This window comes from Lissotriton vulgaris, chromosome 1_2, assembly GCF_964263255.1.
Source record: "Lissotriton vulgaris chromosome 1_2, aLisVul1.2, whole genome shotgun sequence".
Classification (NCBI taxonomy): domain Eukaryota; kingdom Metazoa; phylum Chordata; class Amphibia; order Caudata; family Salamandridae; genus Lissotriton; species Lissotriton vulgaris.
In genome coordinates, this window is record NC_141686.1 from 337,231,228 (window position 1) to 337,248,325 (window position 17,098).

The window sequence follows — 17,098 nt, forward strand, 5'->3', positions numbered from 1 at the left end:
GGTAGCCACCGCGGGCAGCCAGTGGTCACCGCCGGCCCAGCAGTGGTGTACCGCCCGCCAAATGTCCCCGTATCACCCCAGCCATATTCGTATGGCATTGGGCACCACGGCGGACGGAAAGCCTACAGCACCACCCGACACAATGCAATATATGCGGAATGCCACCGCCACCATAGCTGTGGCATCCTGATTGCAATGGCGGACCGCCACACCTCTGGAGGTCGGTTCCGGGTACTGTTATGGACCGCTAAGAGTCTGCCAACTGAATACCAGGATTTTGCTGAAGTGTTCAGCAAATCGGAATCTAAGAAACTCCCCCCCCATTGACCGCGCTGAGTATAAGAGAATTCCTTTACTTAAAATGGCAGGGAGCGTTTGAGAGCTGTGCCAGGAAGGAGAGGGGCCCAACGGAAGTGGGGGTCACTGATAACAACAGCAAAGAAATGCTTGGCACAAATGAGGTGTCAGTGTGGCAGTAATATCAGAAGTGCCTACAGGGGAGGCGGTCTGTCTGAGGAAGCCCCCCGCTCCTTACAAGGACAGGTTGTTTCCACAGACCCTCTGCCTCTCAATGCAGCTCCAGCACCCTTCCCTTTTTTCTGAATCACACCCAGAGGAGGCTAGCCGCAGGTATTGTTTATTTATTTATGCGTTTTTATATAGCGCTGACTTTACCCAAAGGTGTCAGAGCGCTTCATAATAGGAACAGAACTGATACATGAGAACATTACAAGTGAGCAAAATACAAAAGCAAACGTTACATTAAATGAAGCAAAAATGACAATCGTGAGCCAACAAAATACAAGAGGTGGCAAACGGTGCATTACAAAAGTGACAATCGTGAGCCAACAAAATACAAGAGGTAGCAACAAAAAAAAGTGACGTGTGCAGGTTAAAAAAGCGTGCAAAGTAAACATAGAGGTATAATACTGCAATATATGGAGGACACTCAAGCACAAGAACAAACGTTACGTAGGCGCTGGTGGCACTTGTGCAGGTATCGAAAACAAACAAATGTAAGAGGTAGAAAACAGTGTGTAACTAGAGAAAGTGACGGGTGCATGTTACACACGAGTACCAAACACAGGTAGAAGGTTAATACTGCAATAAATGGCAGACTCTCAAACCACAAGAACACACTGAGAAGACACTTCCATAGTCATGTAAAGTAGATTTTTCTATAATGGAAGGGCTTCCTTCAGATAATAGAGAGGGCATGGATTACATTTGGAAGTGTCTTTGAAGGAAGAGAACTTTGAGGTCAGTTTTGAATGCCTGGGAGGAGGTGGTGGTCCGGAGCTGAGGCGGCAGTGAGTTCCAGATTCTCACTGCGCTGCCTGAAAAGGATTGGGCCATCGATCTTTCCTTCTTGAAAGTGGGAGGTTCAAGCAGTAGATTTTTCGCTTTTCGTGATAGTCTAGAGCCTCCAGAGAGTTTCAGTTTATTCGCCAGGTAGTGCGGAGAGGAGGAGTGCAAGTCTTTGTGGGTGATGCAGGCAGTCTTTTAGATAGCTCTAGCCTCGATGGGAAGCCAGCGGAGGGTGGATAACATGGGAGTGATGTGGTCGCTGGTTTTGGCCCCATAAATGAAACGAGCTGCTGAATGGAGAACAGGCTTAAGGGGGGACAAGTGGGATTTGGGGAGGCCAGTCAGAAGAGATTTGCAGTAGTCCAGTCTGGAGAGGACCAGCATTTGGACCAGGGTTTTAAGGTCATGCTCCGGGAAGAAGCGACGAATCCCCCAAAGAAGGCGCAGTTGGTATCGGGCAGACTTTGCAATTGAATTAATGTGGGAGAGTAGATTGAGTTTTGTGTCGAGTATGACACCAAGGGATTTTGCGCTGTCGACAATGATGGGTTTATTGTTCAGCAGATTCATCTGGTCCATCATGATTGAACCGGGGGAGGAGAAAGTGAGGAGTAGAGGAGGAGGAATTCAGTTTTGGAGGGCTTCAGAATCAGTTGATGTGTTGACATCCAGTTTTGAATGGAGTCGAGGGTAGAGCTTAGGACGGAGAGATTGTGAGTGGAGGCAACCTTGAGGTAGAGTTGAGTGTTGAGCTCTGTTTATTCATGCTATTTGGCGTGGCGCTGTATACCACGCATCGCTTCACAGCACTGATCTCAGATGCCACTGTGTTTCATTGGTGAATAATAATATTTCATATTTGTAATGCACACATTGAGGCTAATCTGTCCTTACCTGCAGAACAATAGGCCTTATATTTATGTAACCCACTGGCACTAATTTATCAGCTCTCTGAGGGGATTCGAACCTGTGATTAGGAGGTTACAAACAGCTCTTCATCAAGTGAGAACCCCCATTAAGGAATCTTAAGAACTCTTTCGGCCATTGGCAGATAGGAATGGCAGCAAGAGGATTTTTTATGTTTGTTTCATTTAGTGCAAACTCGATCCAAATGTACCACAGCGCAATATATCAGCACCGGTTACGTTACAGGTGGACACATTCATTTTGTTAAGCACGGAATGTTTTATTCCGATTTTTTTTTGTTTCCTTTCCTTCTCTTAATAAACAAGAGTTTCTGTCTGAAAATAGGCCAGAGGATACCTTGGTGTAAGGGGAACCTGGAGACCTTTGTTCTCACCTCGAATTTCCCCCAGCACCGCTCTAATCAAATCCTGCTCAAAAGTACCTCAGGCACCAGCCTGTTTTATAAAGAGCATTGTGTGCTTCCAGGTGATCATATGCACTAAGCATGTTATGTGTAAAATGCTGCACTGTTTCTTGCAGACTGTATGGTGCATCTATATCAACTAACAAGCATTTGTAATGCAATTGGTCTTGCATTTGCGAGAGTTTGAACTTTCGTCATTATAAATAAGAATGCCTTTTATTTATATATTTTGAAAACCTGCAAGTGGTGCCTAAACACCCACTTTGTACTTATAGTCGTTGCTTTTTGAGAAGCAAGGCTGGCGGTAAAAGGGGTGCAGTTACTCCCAGACTTGCTTCTTGTAAGCAACAACTATAAATACAAAGTGTGTGTTTACACACCAGCTCCAGATTTTCAAAACACATAAACGAAAGACATTATCATTGACAATGCAAATAGCTCATAAAAATGTGAGACCTATTGCATTGCAAATGCTTGTTATTGTGTTACTCCTCCCAATTAAACACAGTTGTAAATTATTCCATCTCGCGAAGTCCAGCTAAGTTTAATTGATCAAGGGATCTAAATCAATTTCCATGATCCCCTCAATATCTGCCTTAATGTTAACACCCGGATAAACTGCCGACTCAACCAACCGTCTATCCACAAACTCAATTTCCCCATTAATAATAACTTGCGTTTGATCTTGATTCAGTAAATAGCCAGAAAAGCTCCCAAATCTACCCACCTCCGTCTCAATTTCTGTCAGCGCAGTCTTGGGGTCAGGGGTAATGACTGCTGAATCAGAGCAAATGCCAAGGTTTTTGTTACCCAAACCTGAAAACACATCTGTGGGATTTCTGAACCACTACTGATGAGCAGGTCAATATAAAGAGCCAAGAATAATGGTAAGCATTGGCATCCTTGCCTTGCGCCACGCTGTATCATCATTGGCTCGGAGTAATCTTAGCCCTCGGATTCTAATACAGGACTTTCACAGACTTTGGAAACGCAGGGCCTGTACCTCTTTGCCATAACCGGCCAAAGATATGACTAGGAGAACCTATCAAACGCTTTTTCAGCATCCAAGAGCACAAACGCCATAGGTTGTAATGATGTTCTGGCCGCATCAAACAGAGTAAACGCTTTTTCTGCATCCAAAAGTATTAACGCTATAGGGTCTAATGATGTTAGGGCCCATCAAACAGAGTAATAACCCAGCAGATATGGTCGGGTGTGCCCCCTCCCAGAATAAATCTGTGTTGCACTGGTGAAACTAGACGGCTAATTACTGCTGGTAATCATGTTGCAAAAATTGTGGAACATATTTTTGCATCGCTGTTCATCAGCATAATCCGGCGATATGAACCTTATTCCTGTGCTGTTTTATTTTTCTTCAGAAAAACTATTATATTAGCCAAAGCCCAGGAGTCAGGGCGGTTTGCTCCCCAATGGACCTATTGAAACAGGGTGGCTGAAAAGGACTTCTAAAACTCCCTCGGCATAAAATCCATCCTGAATGCCTTTCTGGATTTTAAACTATAAATGACTATATCCCTATGTCTTCCTCTGAAATATGCAGTTCTAGAGACACCCTGTCTTCCTTATTTAGAGTTTCACATAATACTGAATCCATATACCCCCCAATATCATCAACTGTCTCCCCCGAATCAATAGTATACAGCAGCTCATAGGTTGCCGGTATTCCAACTGAACCAGATATTACACCCATATGGGAATCCCAGATTTCTTTAATCTTCCACTGGATAAAAATGTGTCTTGTACAACTTGTTAAAAGGTGTCCCACCCTTTCGCTGTATTCATGAAACGTTTGTCGCCAGACTGTATATTTGTCAGCAGCTTTTCTAATAGAAATGTCTATAATTGCAGATTTAGCAATTGCCACTTTTAATTGGCCAGGGTCAATCTCTCAATGTTATTACACTTCCTCAATCAGGAGAATTTCTGCCTTTACCAATGACTCATACCAATCAAGCATGTGCAACCTATCTTTTCTTTGGTGTTGTAAACTAAACCTCAGAGTCTCCCTGCAACACAACAGCCTTCAAGGCATCCCAGATCACTTCTGCTGTATCGCTGCCTAAATTATAAGTCATAAAGACTGGGATCCTCTCCTTCATATACGCTATATAATCTACGTCCTTTTGAATGACCAAATCCGGCAAGGGCTAGGAGAGGAGGCCATCCGGCAAGGGCTAGGAGAGGAGTCCTTTTTTACCTCTAACACCAATGGATTATGAAGTGGCCTAACAAGACGGTATTTGGTGATCCGAGAGTCCTGCACAAACCCTTCTGATATATAAAAAATAATCCAGCCACGCATGTATCTGGTGGGGAGGGGAAAGGAATCTAAAGCCGGAGTCACACATCTCCTTTTCAGTCCAAACTTCCACTAGACCATGTGTTAGCCACACATTTATCAGAGATCTGCACACCTTAGGCTAGCGACATTGATAAAATTTAAACCCTGTCTTGAGAATCCCACAGATTAAATTACTATTAGAATCCCTGCATAAAATAAGCAGAAGTGGTCATAACGCTAATTCATTATTTAATCCATGACCGAGCCACATACAGTGCAAAGAATAAATGACCCACTGGGTTGCAGCATTCTGCAATAGTCCACCAGCCAAATTTGTCTGAGCTAGAGAAAAGAACGCTGCAGACGCCCTTCTATGTCAAAATAGCTACCCCCATGTACGTGTCCCTTGAGAGGTGCAGTAAACATCTTGATATCCCAAACCATCCAAGATATTCCGCTGTGCAGTAACCTGCATGCATTATGTCTGCCTTCAAAATGTGTAGATCATTGGCCACCCATTGTCTTTTTGACCATATTGACCATATTGACTATATTTATAGTTGCAATCGGTAATTCATTCATAGAATGAAATCAAAAAATGAAGCCTTGAAAATATTATTACATCAAGCTGCAATTCCACTAGTCGTTACTAGATGTCTCTTATGAGTCAAATGCAAAAGCATTGACCTGCAGCTTGATGTAGTAATTCCAAATTCTTTTGCATTTGACTTGTGAGGGACACCTAATAAGGACTAGTTGAACTGCAGCTCTTTGTAGAATTATTTTGCTATTGGATACTTTAATATTCACTGCCCACTGCTAATCTCATCCCATAATGCTTTGCAGGGCCTTTGGTTCGGATTGTATTTTTGCCCATAAAAACTATGCTAGGGGTGGTCCTAAGAGGATGGGACCACCACTGAATCGTTCAGGATGATATGCTCTTTGTGGTCAAGGCATCTGCTTGGTCCTCCCCTAGTTAAGGGGGGACCCCAAAATCATCACCACTCTCATGGCCTGATATATTTCGTTTTCAAAGTTCACTTTTGTGAATTGGTTACATGCTTTTAGCATGTCAATTTGCTTTATCAAAGCATTTGTGGGCGCAGTTTAGTAGCTGACTTCGAAGAACGGAGGTGTTTTTAAAGGAATGCTTAGTTATCAAATCTCTGCAACTTCCGCTAGCGAGGAGGAATTTATTGCCCAGGCCTAGTTTGTAGTGGAAAATAGAACAAAGAAGCAAAGAACGCTATTCCGGATACTGGTAGTGCCAGACCGGGACAAAGCCAAAAGTTAAGCGGAGCATGATGGAGCGCAGGCTGGCTACATGGACTCAGTTAGGCCTGCTGAGCAAAAGTATCTGAAATTCTGGTTGAAGGAGCATTGTATTGGTCTGCATCGAAGATGTATCGTGCAGCAGAGCCAAAGCATCTGCTCTGAGATGCGATGAGGCTGCAGTGTGATGGCCTGATGCATTGACATTGTGGATCCTGTCGACCGAGCTTGTGATGCAAATGCATGTGTAGGGGATGCGCCGCACAGCTGAGACGATGCATAGGTTCTGAAGAGCAGTGAAGCTGCTAAGCATACGATTGACGTTCTCACAGACACTGCACTGGACAAGGCATAAGAGGAGCTGGCACTACAAAAAGCTTCACATAGTGGCAATTCCGCAGGCCTTGCGTCAGTTACAAGATGCTGGATGGAGTGGAGATGTGAGTCTTTTGCGACGGGTCCAACCCATGCAACAGTGGCAATGTATCTGTTATGCTCAAAGAAACACCGCTCAGCCAAGAAGATGTGGCGGTTCTGCTTGGGGATTCATCGCTTCGCAGAGGATGCTTTGGTTCCACTGGAGAAACACCTTAGGGCTCCTTCCAAGTGTCAATGACTGGGGTGGGACCACTTGACAGTAAAAACTCACAGATGGCAAAGTAAAGGTACAAAAGCCGGTTGTGATGCAGGTCCAGTCCCCTCACCCAGGCAACAAAGCAGCAGGGAGCTGTCAGCAAGGCAAGAATTCTGCAAAACAGAAGTCCAGCGGAGTGGCAATCATTTCAGCAGCACTGCCGTCCTTCTTGCTGGCAGAGTCTTAACCGGTCCGAAAGTTTTCTGAAGCAGCAGTGTCAGAGGTCTAGTACTAATACCCTGTTTGGCCTTTGAGCTGTTGGAAACTGAAATAACAAGCCTTTGAAGTGTACAGAGGTCCTGTCTTCCCTTCGTCTCCTTGGTCCATACACATTACATGGGGTGTGTAAGTCTTTATTTGGGGACAGGACATAGCCTATTTTGGTGTAAGTGAGGCTGTGACCAGGTTCACCATCCCACCCTGTCAGGATGGCCCATCAAGTTACACCTAAGCTTCCATTGTATGTAGCTGTTTATGGGGAATACACAAAGCCCAGCTGTCTCCCACCCCAGACATGTGGTCAGACAGACAGCAGACACCAAATGGTTAAAGTAAGAAAATGGCAACTTTCTAAAAGTGGAGTTTTCAGAATTGTAATTTAAAATCCGACTTCAACATAGGTTAGGATTTCAAATTAGGATTCCAGAGACACCAAAGTTGAAACAGTGATATCGTCCGATTTGGAGATTACTCTCATAAAATGTAATGCATTAATCTCAATATTATACTAAGGGAGTTATTATATACCTTGCAGTACTGAAAAACAAATTTAAGAGTGTTTCACCACCGGGACACGTAAAAAGTGAAAGTACGTCCTATTTTTTACAGACGTTGGACCCTACCCTCGGGCTGTCCAGCGCCTACCCTAGGGATGACTTATATTTATTAAAAAGGAAGGGTGGTGCCTGGCCAAAGGTTTACTTTGCCCGGTTGAAATATATGGTTAGAGGGCTACTTAAGTGGGTGGCACATTCAGTGCTGTGGGCCTACTAGTAGCATTTAATTGATAGGCCGAGGGATGTACAGTGCCACTTTAATAGAGACTCAGAAGTAAAAAAAATATACCAATTAGAAATGAGCCAATATTACGAGACAGACGTGCACTTTAGCACTGGTTAGATTGGTAAAGTGCTCAGGGTCATAAGGCTGACAAAAAACAAGGTAATAAAAAGTGAAGCAGAAAGGAAAAACATTTGGGGTGACCCTGCAGAGAGAGTCATTTTCCCAAAAATAGCATTTGCTCCTCTGTCCCAAACTTCTTTGATTCTGTACTTTTTTTGTTAATTGGGAGAGCAGATGAGTTGGAGGAATGAACTGAGGCCCTCCACATGCTGCCAAGTTTTCACTCTGCATATGTGTGACATTTTCATGTCTTTAGTGAGTTCATGTGTGACATTTGATTGCCATGTTTGACAACAGTCACACAAACTTGCAAAGCCTTAGATGCTTACGGGTTGCTGTTTAACTCGGGTCCTACAGGCCAGATCTTGACAGGGGATCTTTTAAAGTCCATCACTGTGGCAGGTGGGTGCACCATGCCACGGCACACCGCTAGTTCCTAGGAGGTGCCTGGATGCCAGACTACCCATGGTAGCTGGGTTCAGGAGACTGCTTGTGCAAGGGAATAAAGTGAAATGAACGTGCTGGAGAACGATGTGATTCACACACAGTGTCAATGCAACCATCAGGTCACTGCAACCAAATTAACAAAAAGCCTTTCTGGGACTACAGCCCACAAACATAACCTGACAACACCTGACCTACTCAACCCCAATCGTGATACAAGAGGGACAGCAGTTTCTAAGTGCACTATCAGTGTGCATGAGCCAGGTTTGTGCTGACAACATGCCTTTTCAGAGATGCAGTGCACGCAATTACAGAGGTTAACTGGTGGAACTTCAAATTACGTGACAAATGATTTCAGTTCAGTAATGCGGCGACGATGAAGCATTTGCGTTAGTTTGACTCCGGATGAGTGACACTTGACAGGGCTCATGTGTTGGCTGGTCAGGGTCTTTCTGGCACTGTAAGCTTAAGCCAGGGCTGTGATGACTTAGTGGTGGGCGTGACCTATCTTAATTTGGAAGTATAGGTTTCTTTTTTAGGTGTTACTGTAATCGTGTTTAGAGCAAGACCTTTCACCTAAATGGCCAGGGGCGGGGCAGGCCTGTCGAGGAGATGAAAGAGGGGGGTGTGTCACTGAACTCTGCATTCTGCCAGAAACTGCTGTTGGTCATCGTGAATGACAGGACTTGGCCAAAGGGCGAAGCTCAGTGCATCTTTCTTCCTTCCTTCCAGGCAGCCAGGTCGGAGCATATGAGTGTTTTACTTTTGTTTATTCTACTCCTGCTTCAGTCCAGTTGTTTTTTCATGGAAGAAGTCACTGAGTTTGTAGTGTGCCCTTGTGCACACCAAATGAGAGCAGTCAACAATATATTCCCTGACTCAAAACAGCAGCAAGTCAGCTAGGTTTTCACTGAGCAGTCATCAATCTTTGGCAAAGCTGCCCAGTCTGTCTGTCTGTCCCTCCCACCAGAAGAAGAAAAACGTGTTGGAGTCTGCGATGTGCTGCTATGTGGTTTCGGGGTTTGTAGGAGATCGGAGCTGAACACACCTGGAGGAGGAGAAAACAGAGGAAATTTGCTCACCTGACGGAAAAAGCAAGTAAGTGAGCTCCATTAGAATTCTGATCTTTTTGCAATGCTACTAAAGCCAACCCCGCTCGCCCTCATGATAGTTTGTACCTGAAACGTCAGCCTGAGCCAACTCTGAGACAAGACTATGGACCCTCTAACACTAAGAAACATCAAGCATTTACCAATACTCGTTTGCATTGTTGCCCAGGCCGACACCTGTCTCCCTCATGCCATTCTGTATCTCAAGTGCCAGCCTGTGGCAGCGTTGACACTGCAGTACGGACCCTTCGAGACTCAGAAACCTAATGCATTTACCAATGCTTGTTTGCATTGTTGCTGAGGCCGACCCCACTCTCCCTCATGCCAGTCTGTACCTAAAGTTCCAGCCTGAGCCAGCGCTGACACTGCAGTATGGACCTTCAGAGACTAAAAAACCTAATGCATTTACCAATGCTTGTTTGCATTGTTGCTGAGGCCGACCCCACTCTCCCTCATGCCAGTCTGTACCTGAAGTGCCAGCCTGTGGCAGCGCTGACACTGCAGTACGGGTCCTTCAAAACTCAGAATCCTAATGCATTTACCAATGCTTGTTTGCATTGTTGCTGAGGCCGACCCCACTCTCCCTCATGCCAGTCTGTACCTCAAGCCCCAGCCTGAGCCAGCGCTGACACTGCAGTATGGACCTGCTGAGACTAAGAAACCTAATGCATTTACCAATGCTTGTTTGCATTGTTGCCCAGGCCGACCCCACTCTCCCTCATGCCAGTCTGTATCTGTTTGTTATGTTAATAAATATCTAAAGTGCACAAATACCCTGGGGTGTCTTGGCGCTGATTCAGCATAACAAACACGGAGCTGAGGAGGAGACTAGATGTTTTAATCAGTTTCCTAAAGCTCAGCAGGGTGGGAGCCGCTCTGATGTTTATAGGCAGGCTGTTCCAGAGTTTAGAGGCTTCTGAGGCAAAGCAACTACCCCCGATTTGAGTGTTTTGAATCTGGGGAGGGTGAACATCATGACATGATGGTAAATCCCTGCTGGGTACACACCATGCTAGGGATTGTTTGAGATGGATTGTTCACTAAAAGCCAGGGATTGTTCACTGAAAGCCAGTGGTGTTCCTTGATACCTGAGGAAACTGACAGGAAACTGACAGGAAACTGACAGGAATTTTATGAGATCAAGAAGAAGTCTAACAGCTGTGTTCTGGACACTCTGCAGTTTTCTGAAGGATTGCTTTTGGGTACTTATGTATAGTCCATTACAGCAGTCCAATTTGGTAGGATTAACAGTGTAATAATGTTTTTTCTTGAATTACGGTGAATCAAAGAGACAATTTTCTTGATGATTCTAAGGGTGTTGAAACTTGTAGAAATAACTGAGTAAATGTGTTTGCTAAAAGTAATCATCTATTAGGACTCCTAGATTTTTTATTTTTTGAACAGGTGAAAGGACTGCTCCTAGATCAGAGGGCCAACAGCTAAGGCTCCAGAATTGTTATCTATCACCAAAAATAATTATCTCAGTTTTGTCTGAGTTTAATTTAAGGCAATGTTTCCACATACAGTTGCTTACAGCTCTCATACAGTTGTAAAGTTGGAGGTTGGTGTCATTGACATTGTCGGAAGCTGACACAATGATTTGTGTATCATCAGCATACGATGTGGGTGAAAGAACAAATAATCCAATAGGAGGTTCTAATTCTATTACATAGATATTAAAAAGTAAGGGGCTGAGTGAGGACCCCTGTGGAATCCCGAGAGGAAGAGAGAAAGGATTGAATGTGACATTTTCCAGCATCAGCAAGAGCGTTGTTGTTAAAGCCGAGCTGTTTAAGGTGAGAGTACAGAGTGGAATCGTTCACAGTATCGAAGGCAGCCAATAAGTCGAGAAGGATAAATGCTGCCGAGCCTCCTCTATCCAGGATGGTTCTTAACTCATCAGTGGTTTATATTAACGCAGACTTTGTTCCATATTCAGCCCTGAAGCCAAGTTGTGTGCTGTACACTAAATTATTTGACTAAATTAATTGCGTCAATTGAGTATTTATTACTATTTTTATGATTTTGAAAGGGAAAGGCAGTCTAGAAATAGGACTGTAGTTTGCTGGGTTATCTGGGTCCAGGTTAGGCTTCTTGAGAAGAGGAAGAATAGAAACCTTTTTCCACATGTTAGGAAAGATCCCTGTGGCAAACATCGAATTAAAGATGTTGCCAGCATCAGCCAGCGCTGAAACTGCAGTATGTACCCCCTGAGACCAAGAAACTGAATGCATTTACCAATGCTTGTTTCCATTGTTGCCCAGGCCGAGTCCATTCTCCCTCATGCCATTCGGTACCTGAAGTGCTAGCCTGAGCCAGCACTGGCACTGCAGTACGGATCTCCGAGACCAAGACACCTAATGCATTTGCCAATGCTATTTAATTTATAAGCACAGGTGCACCACATGTAAGGATTGGATGTATGACGTTACAACGCATGCTATTTTGCGTTGTAATGGCTGTTCCCCGTAAGGATTGTGAAAACTAAGTCCAATTTTTTTCAAAAATCCTCTTTATTGTTCCATTTGTAAGAAAGAACAGCCAACACGTTTCGTCCCAGATGGGACTTCTTCAGGGCTGTATTATGACAAAACAAAACATATAAAGATACAATTAAAATCATGAACTATTTACATGCTCAGCCGAGCAACAATAGTCACAGATTAAAAAACATAGCTGCTAGTATTACAATACGTAATTAGGTTTTGGTACACAAAAAAGCGCCAATAGGGCCAGGCCGTTGGCCATAGCCCCCCCAAATCTGTTACAAAGTTGTATGGCCAATACTATCTGTTCACTTAGTCTCTATCTATTCCTGTTTCTAATATACAGGAGGTTAAATCTGGAAATAGGTATTTGGGAGAAGAATAACCATAGAGAGCTGTCTTCTGCCTTTACAATTGTTACAAAAAAGACGAAAAGGTACACACTGAGTCATGGCAATCATGCGGATAGAAAGTGGTATAAAAATAATATCGGGACCTACCGAGATGAGCTGAAACCTCATGGACGATTCGGCAGGTCCTGTAAGAGTAGACAATCGTAGCGATAATTGCTGTTTTATACACAGTCTGGATGTATCTATTCCCAAAAACAAGAAAAGGCAGAAACGTATGAGCCTTAGGACGGCACTTTGCTCCCTATCCTAGTCGCACCCCCCTTCGTCATCAGTAATGCAGATGGTAAATGCCTAGGGGGAGGCAGGAATGGCCACTTACGTTTGTAAAATTGAAGTGAGGTTTATTTCTATTGATCAGGATACGAAGGATAGAGAGTTGTGGTTTAGACTGTGGAAGACATTGAGGGTAGATAATAGATGTATAAGTGTACATTAATGAAGTGGGGAGCCCTGCCCAAGATCCCGAAACAACATGAGATTGACATTATAAACCTCTTATATGTGTCTAAAGTAAGCATTATATCCATCTGTAACCTAGTCCCGTTCATGTCCATAAACGTAGAACAAGATTCACATGTCGTTTACTGACTTTCCCCTAGGGGTAGCCCCAGAGATTGCCCATGCTACAATCACTCCTGTGTAGATAATGCTTACCCTTACATGTCACAAAAACCAAGAAGCTTGTGTAATATCCAGGCGAGCACCATCAATCAGATGCGCCCTATAGACCTAAAAGGAGGGACGAGAAGAACACGTTTATTAGGTAGGTTGTGGCGATGGACATAGTGCATGGACGTGACACACGAGTACTGAATTACCTGGTCTCCAATTCTAAGGCTCAAATCGGCAATCCAAGGTATCAATAAGAACCTTCCTATGTCCCTGGCCGACTCTAAAAAGAATAAGAAATTAAATTAGATGACCGAAAAGAATTTTGAATAAACCAGGTTGATGGACATGGTAAATGGAAGTACTGAATTACCTGTTCCCCAAATGTATGGCTCAGATCCGCAATCCAAGTTATATATCCAAACCTTCCTATGTCTGTGGCTGACTCTAAGAAAAATAGGGGGTGAAATTATATTACAGAAGGAATGATTACACTGTATAATTCTCAGATTAGACACAACAGGGTGTTTGATTAGTTATGAGTGGTATTCTCAGACTACCGACAACCCCACATAATAAGCTTAGTGTCGTTGTGCATATACCATACCTACGGTCACCCAGGATGTCCCCCATTTTTTATATATATATATAATGTCACCAGAGCAGGCAACTTCGAACAGGAGGGATAAAAAATTCAAGTCAACATGACTATTGACCATACAACTTTGTAACGGGTTTGGGGAGGCTATGGCCAACGGCCTGGCCCTATTGGTGCTTTTTTGTGTACCAAAATTTAATTAGATATTGTTATACTGGCAGCTATGTTTTTTAATCTGTGACTATTGTTGCTCGGCTGAGCATGTAAATAGTTCATGATTTTAATTGTATGTTTATATGTTTTCTTTTGTCATAATACAGCCCTGAAGAAGTCTCATCTGGGACGAAACGCGTCGGCTGTTCTTTCTTACAAATGGAACAATAAAGAGGATTTTTGAAAAAAATTGGACATTACACTTAGTGTCTTTGTAACAAACTTGTGACTTAGTTTTCACAATCCTTACATGTGGTGCACCTGTGCTTATAACGTCAAGTTCTGTTTGGAACTATCACTGTGATGGTGGGTGTTTATCGGTGTGCACACAAATCCCATTCTAAAATATAAAGGGAAAATTACTACTGTGGTTATTTTGGTTAGGTGCATTTGTAAAGAAGGTTCCACCATTTATCTTGTTCAAGCATTTGCCAATGCTTGTTTGCATTGTTGCTCAGGACAAGTCCGCTCTCCCTCAAGCCATTCTGTAACTGAAGTGCCAGCCTTAGCCAGTGCTGACACTGCAGTACAGACTCTCGGAGACTAAGAAACCTAATGCATTTACCAATGCTTGTTTACATTGTTGCTCGGCCCGAGTCCGCTCTCCCTCAAGCCACTTTGTACCTTAAGTGCCAGCCTGAGCCAGTGCTGACACTGCAGTACGGACTCTCGGAGACCAATAAACCTAATGCATTTACCAATGCTTGTTTACATTGTTGCTCAGGCCGAGTCCCCTTTCCTTCAAGCCATTCTGTACCTGAAGTGCCAGCCTGAGCCAGCGCTGACACTGCAGTATGGACCCAACGTGTCTAATAAACCTAATGCATTTACAGATTCCGCTCTCCCTCAAGCCATTTTGAGCCTGCAGTGCCAGCCTGAGCCAGTGCTGACACTGCAGTACGGACTCTCGGAGACTAAGAAACCTAATGCATTTACCAATGCTTGTCTGCATTGTTTTCCAGGCCAACCCCGCTCTCCTTATGTTTTGTTAATACATTTCTAAAGCTCATTAATAGCCTGGGGTGTCTTGGTGCTCAGACGAAGACTAGGGGCCCGATGTAGGTCGCCCACTACCGGTCGATAACAGCCGATTTTGGCCGTTACCATCTGGTATTTGGCTTTTGACATGTAGGTGGCTCGGAATTCACAGAATCGGTATATTTACCGATTCAGTAAATTTACCACTTCGGTATTTTTACGAATCGGTAAATATACCGATTCTGTAAATCCATATGTAGGTGGCACAGTTTGCAGTGCCACAGGCCCTTAGGAATTCTTAATTTACCACCCAATCCTATTGGGTGGTAAAATACCGAATTCCAGTGTACATGCAGATCTGTGCATGTACACCTATGCCATGTGACACACAGACCAGGCAAATATTAATATCAGCACGTACTCCTGGTCCATTCTCATATAATGGGTATGAAATTCGTATTGCAGCTGATTTTTTCAGAGACACTAACGAGAGACGCAAGGCCTTCCTTTCTTTTAGACCTCAATTACGTCAGCTAGACATTAAGGGGCTCATTAGGATTGAGGTTTTTTCCGCATCCTCGGGGCCGGCGGAAGCCACCGCCGGCCCAGAGGATGCGGAAAAACCGCAGTGGACTGACCAAAGACCCACCGCCACATTAGGATGGCTGGTGGGTCCTAGTTTCCGTCCGCAGCTTTTCCGCCGCGGCTGGCTTACAACCGCGGCGGAAAAACTCTAATCTGGTGATGGTGTCTCTCAGACACCGTCAGGCAGATTAGGATGGGATGTAAAACATGTTTTTCCGCTGTGGCTTTTCCGCCGTGGAAAAGCATGTGTAACTCTAGGTGAAGGGGGGTTGGGGGGTGCACATGGGGGGTACCTATGGTACCCCCCTGCATTTGTATGCAGAAAGCGGCAGGCACCGCGAGGTGCCTGCCTCTTTCTGCATGCAAATGCAATGACTGCATTTTTAACATTGCCGCGGGTGCAGCTTGAAGCGGCACCCGCCGTAATGTTAAAAATAGAGGATGTGACCGCCAGGGTGGCGGTCACATCCTAATCGCACAGGAGGGGACTCCGCAGCCCATGCGGACATCCCCTCCTCCTCAGTGATCACGGACGGACGCAAGTCCGTACGCGATTATAATCGGCCCTTATATATGGTCTATTTGATCCTGCTCATCTCCGAATTTCTAAGGATGGAATATCTAAAGACTTCTATGACCATGAGGACCTCCGTATATAATTAGACAATTGGAAACCGCAACAAATGGAAACTCAGCAGTCCACTCCAGATCTGTCACATCACGGTTCTTTTCCTTGGGCATCGAGCAATCCACGACGTAATGTCAGCAGCCCTCGACAAAGAGGCAGAGATTTTGAAAGGACTATTCGTGGTCAGGAGGACAAGAATTCTGCTCTTCAAACTGTATCTGCCTTCACTAAGGAACAGCATAGGGATAAATCCCGATCTCCACTAAAATCCATTTCGAATGCAAAATATGGATGACTCAATACTTCTCTACAATTTTGATCAAATTAACCTATGCTCACACTTGTATCTTTAAATTACTAACCACTCTTAATGAACTCATAACATACAGGAACTGAAGCTGTTATCTTACCTGCGGACAGATGAGTATTAAAATCTAATTTGAATCAGAATGTGGATGATCTAATGTTTTAATATACTTTTGTTCAGATTGAGCTCTGTCTTCACACCCATTTCCTTCTAGGAGTTAGATCAAACTTAATGAACTCTTGATATAAATGGGGAGAATAAGATATATCGTCAGTTTGCTGAGTAATATAGTTATTGTACTGTTCTTTATTGCTCTCCCTTTCTTTTCTCTCTTTTTGTTTCATCACATCTATTATATTAACTATATTGCCTTCAAACACTGGGTCTATCCCTCTCACTGTTTTTACACATATCTGATTGATATTCTTGGTATTTATTTATTCACTCTGGGATTGTGGTTATTACAACTCTTCATGCTGATACTCCCAATCTTTTAATTCTTCAGATATTATTTAATTATCTACAGGGTTACAACTCCCTCTCTCCTTATCTTTATTCTATTCTTTATTTTCAATTTAATACTCTAATGGTTTAACAATGTGTTTCGCAATTATATTATAATGATATGTTCTTTATTATTACTACAATACGTCTTCATATGAATTATAATAATTCACCTGCTTCTGCATCTATCATTCAATGCAAGAGCCTTATTATTACTGATAGGTATATAATAATTCGGTTTTTTTTGTCCTTT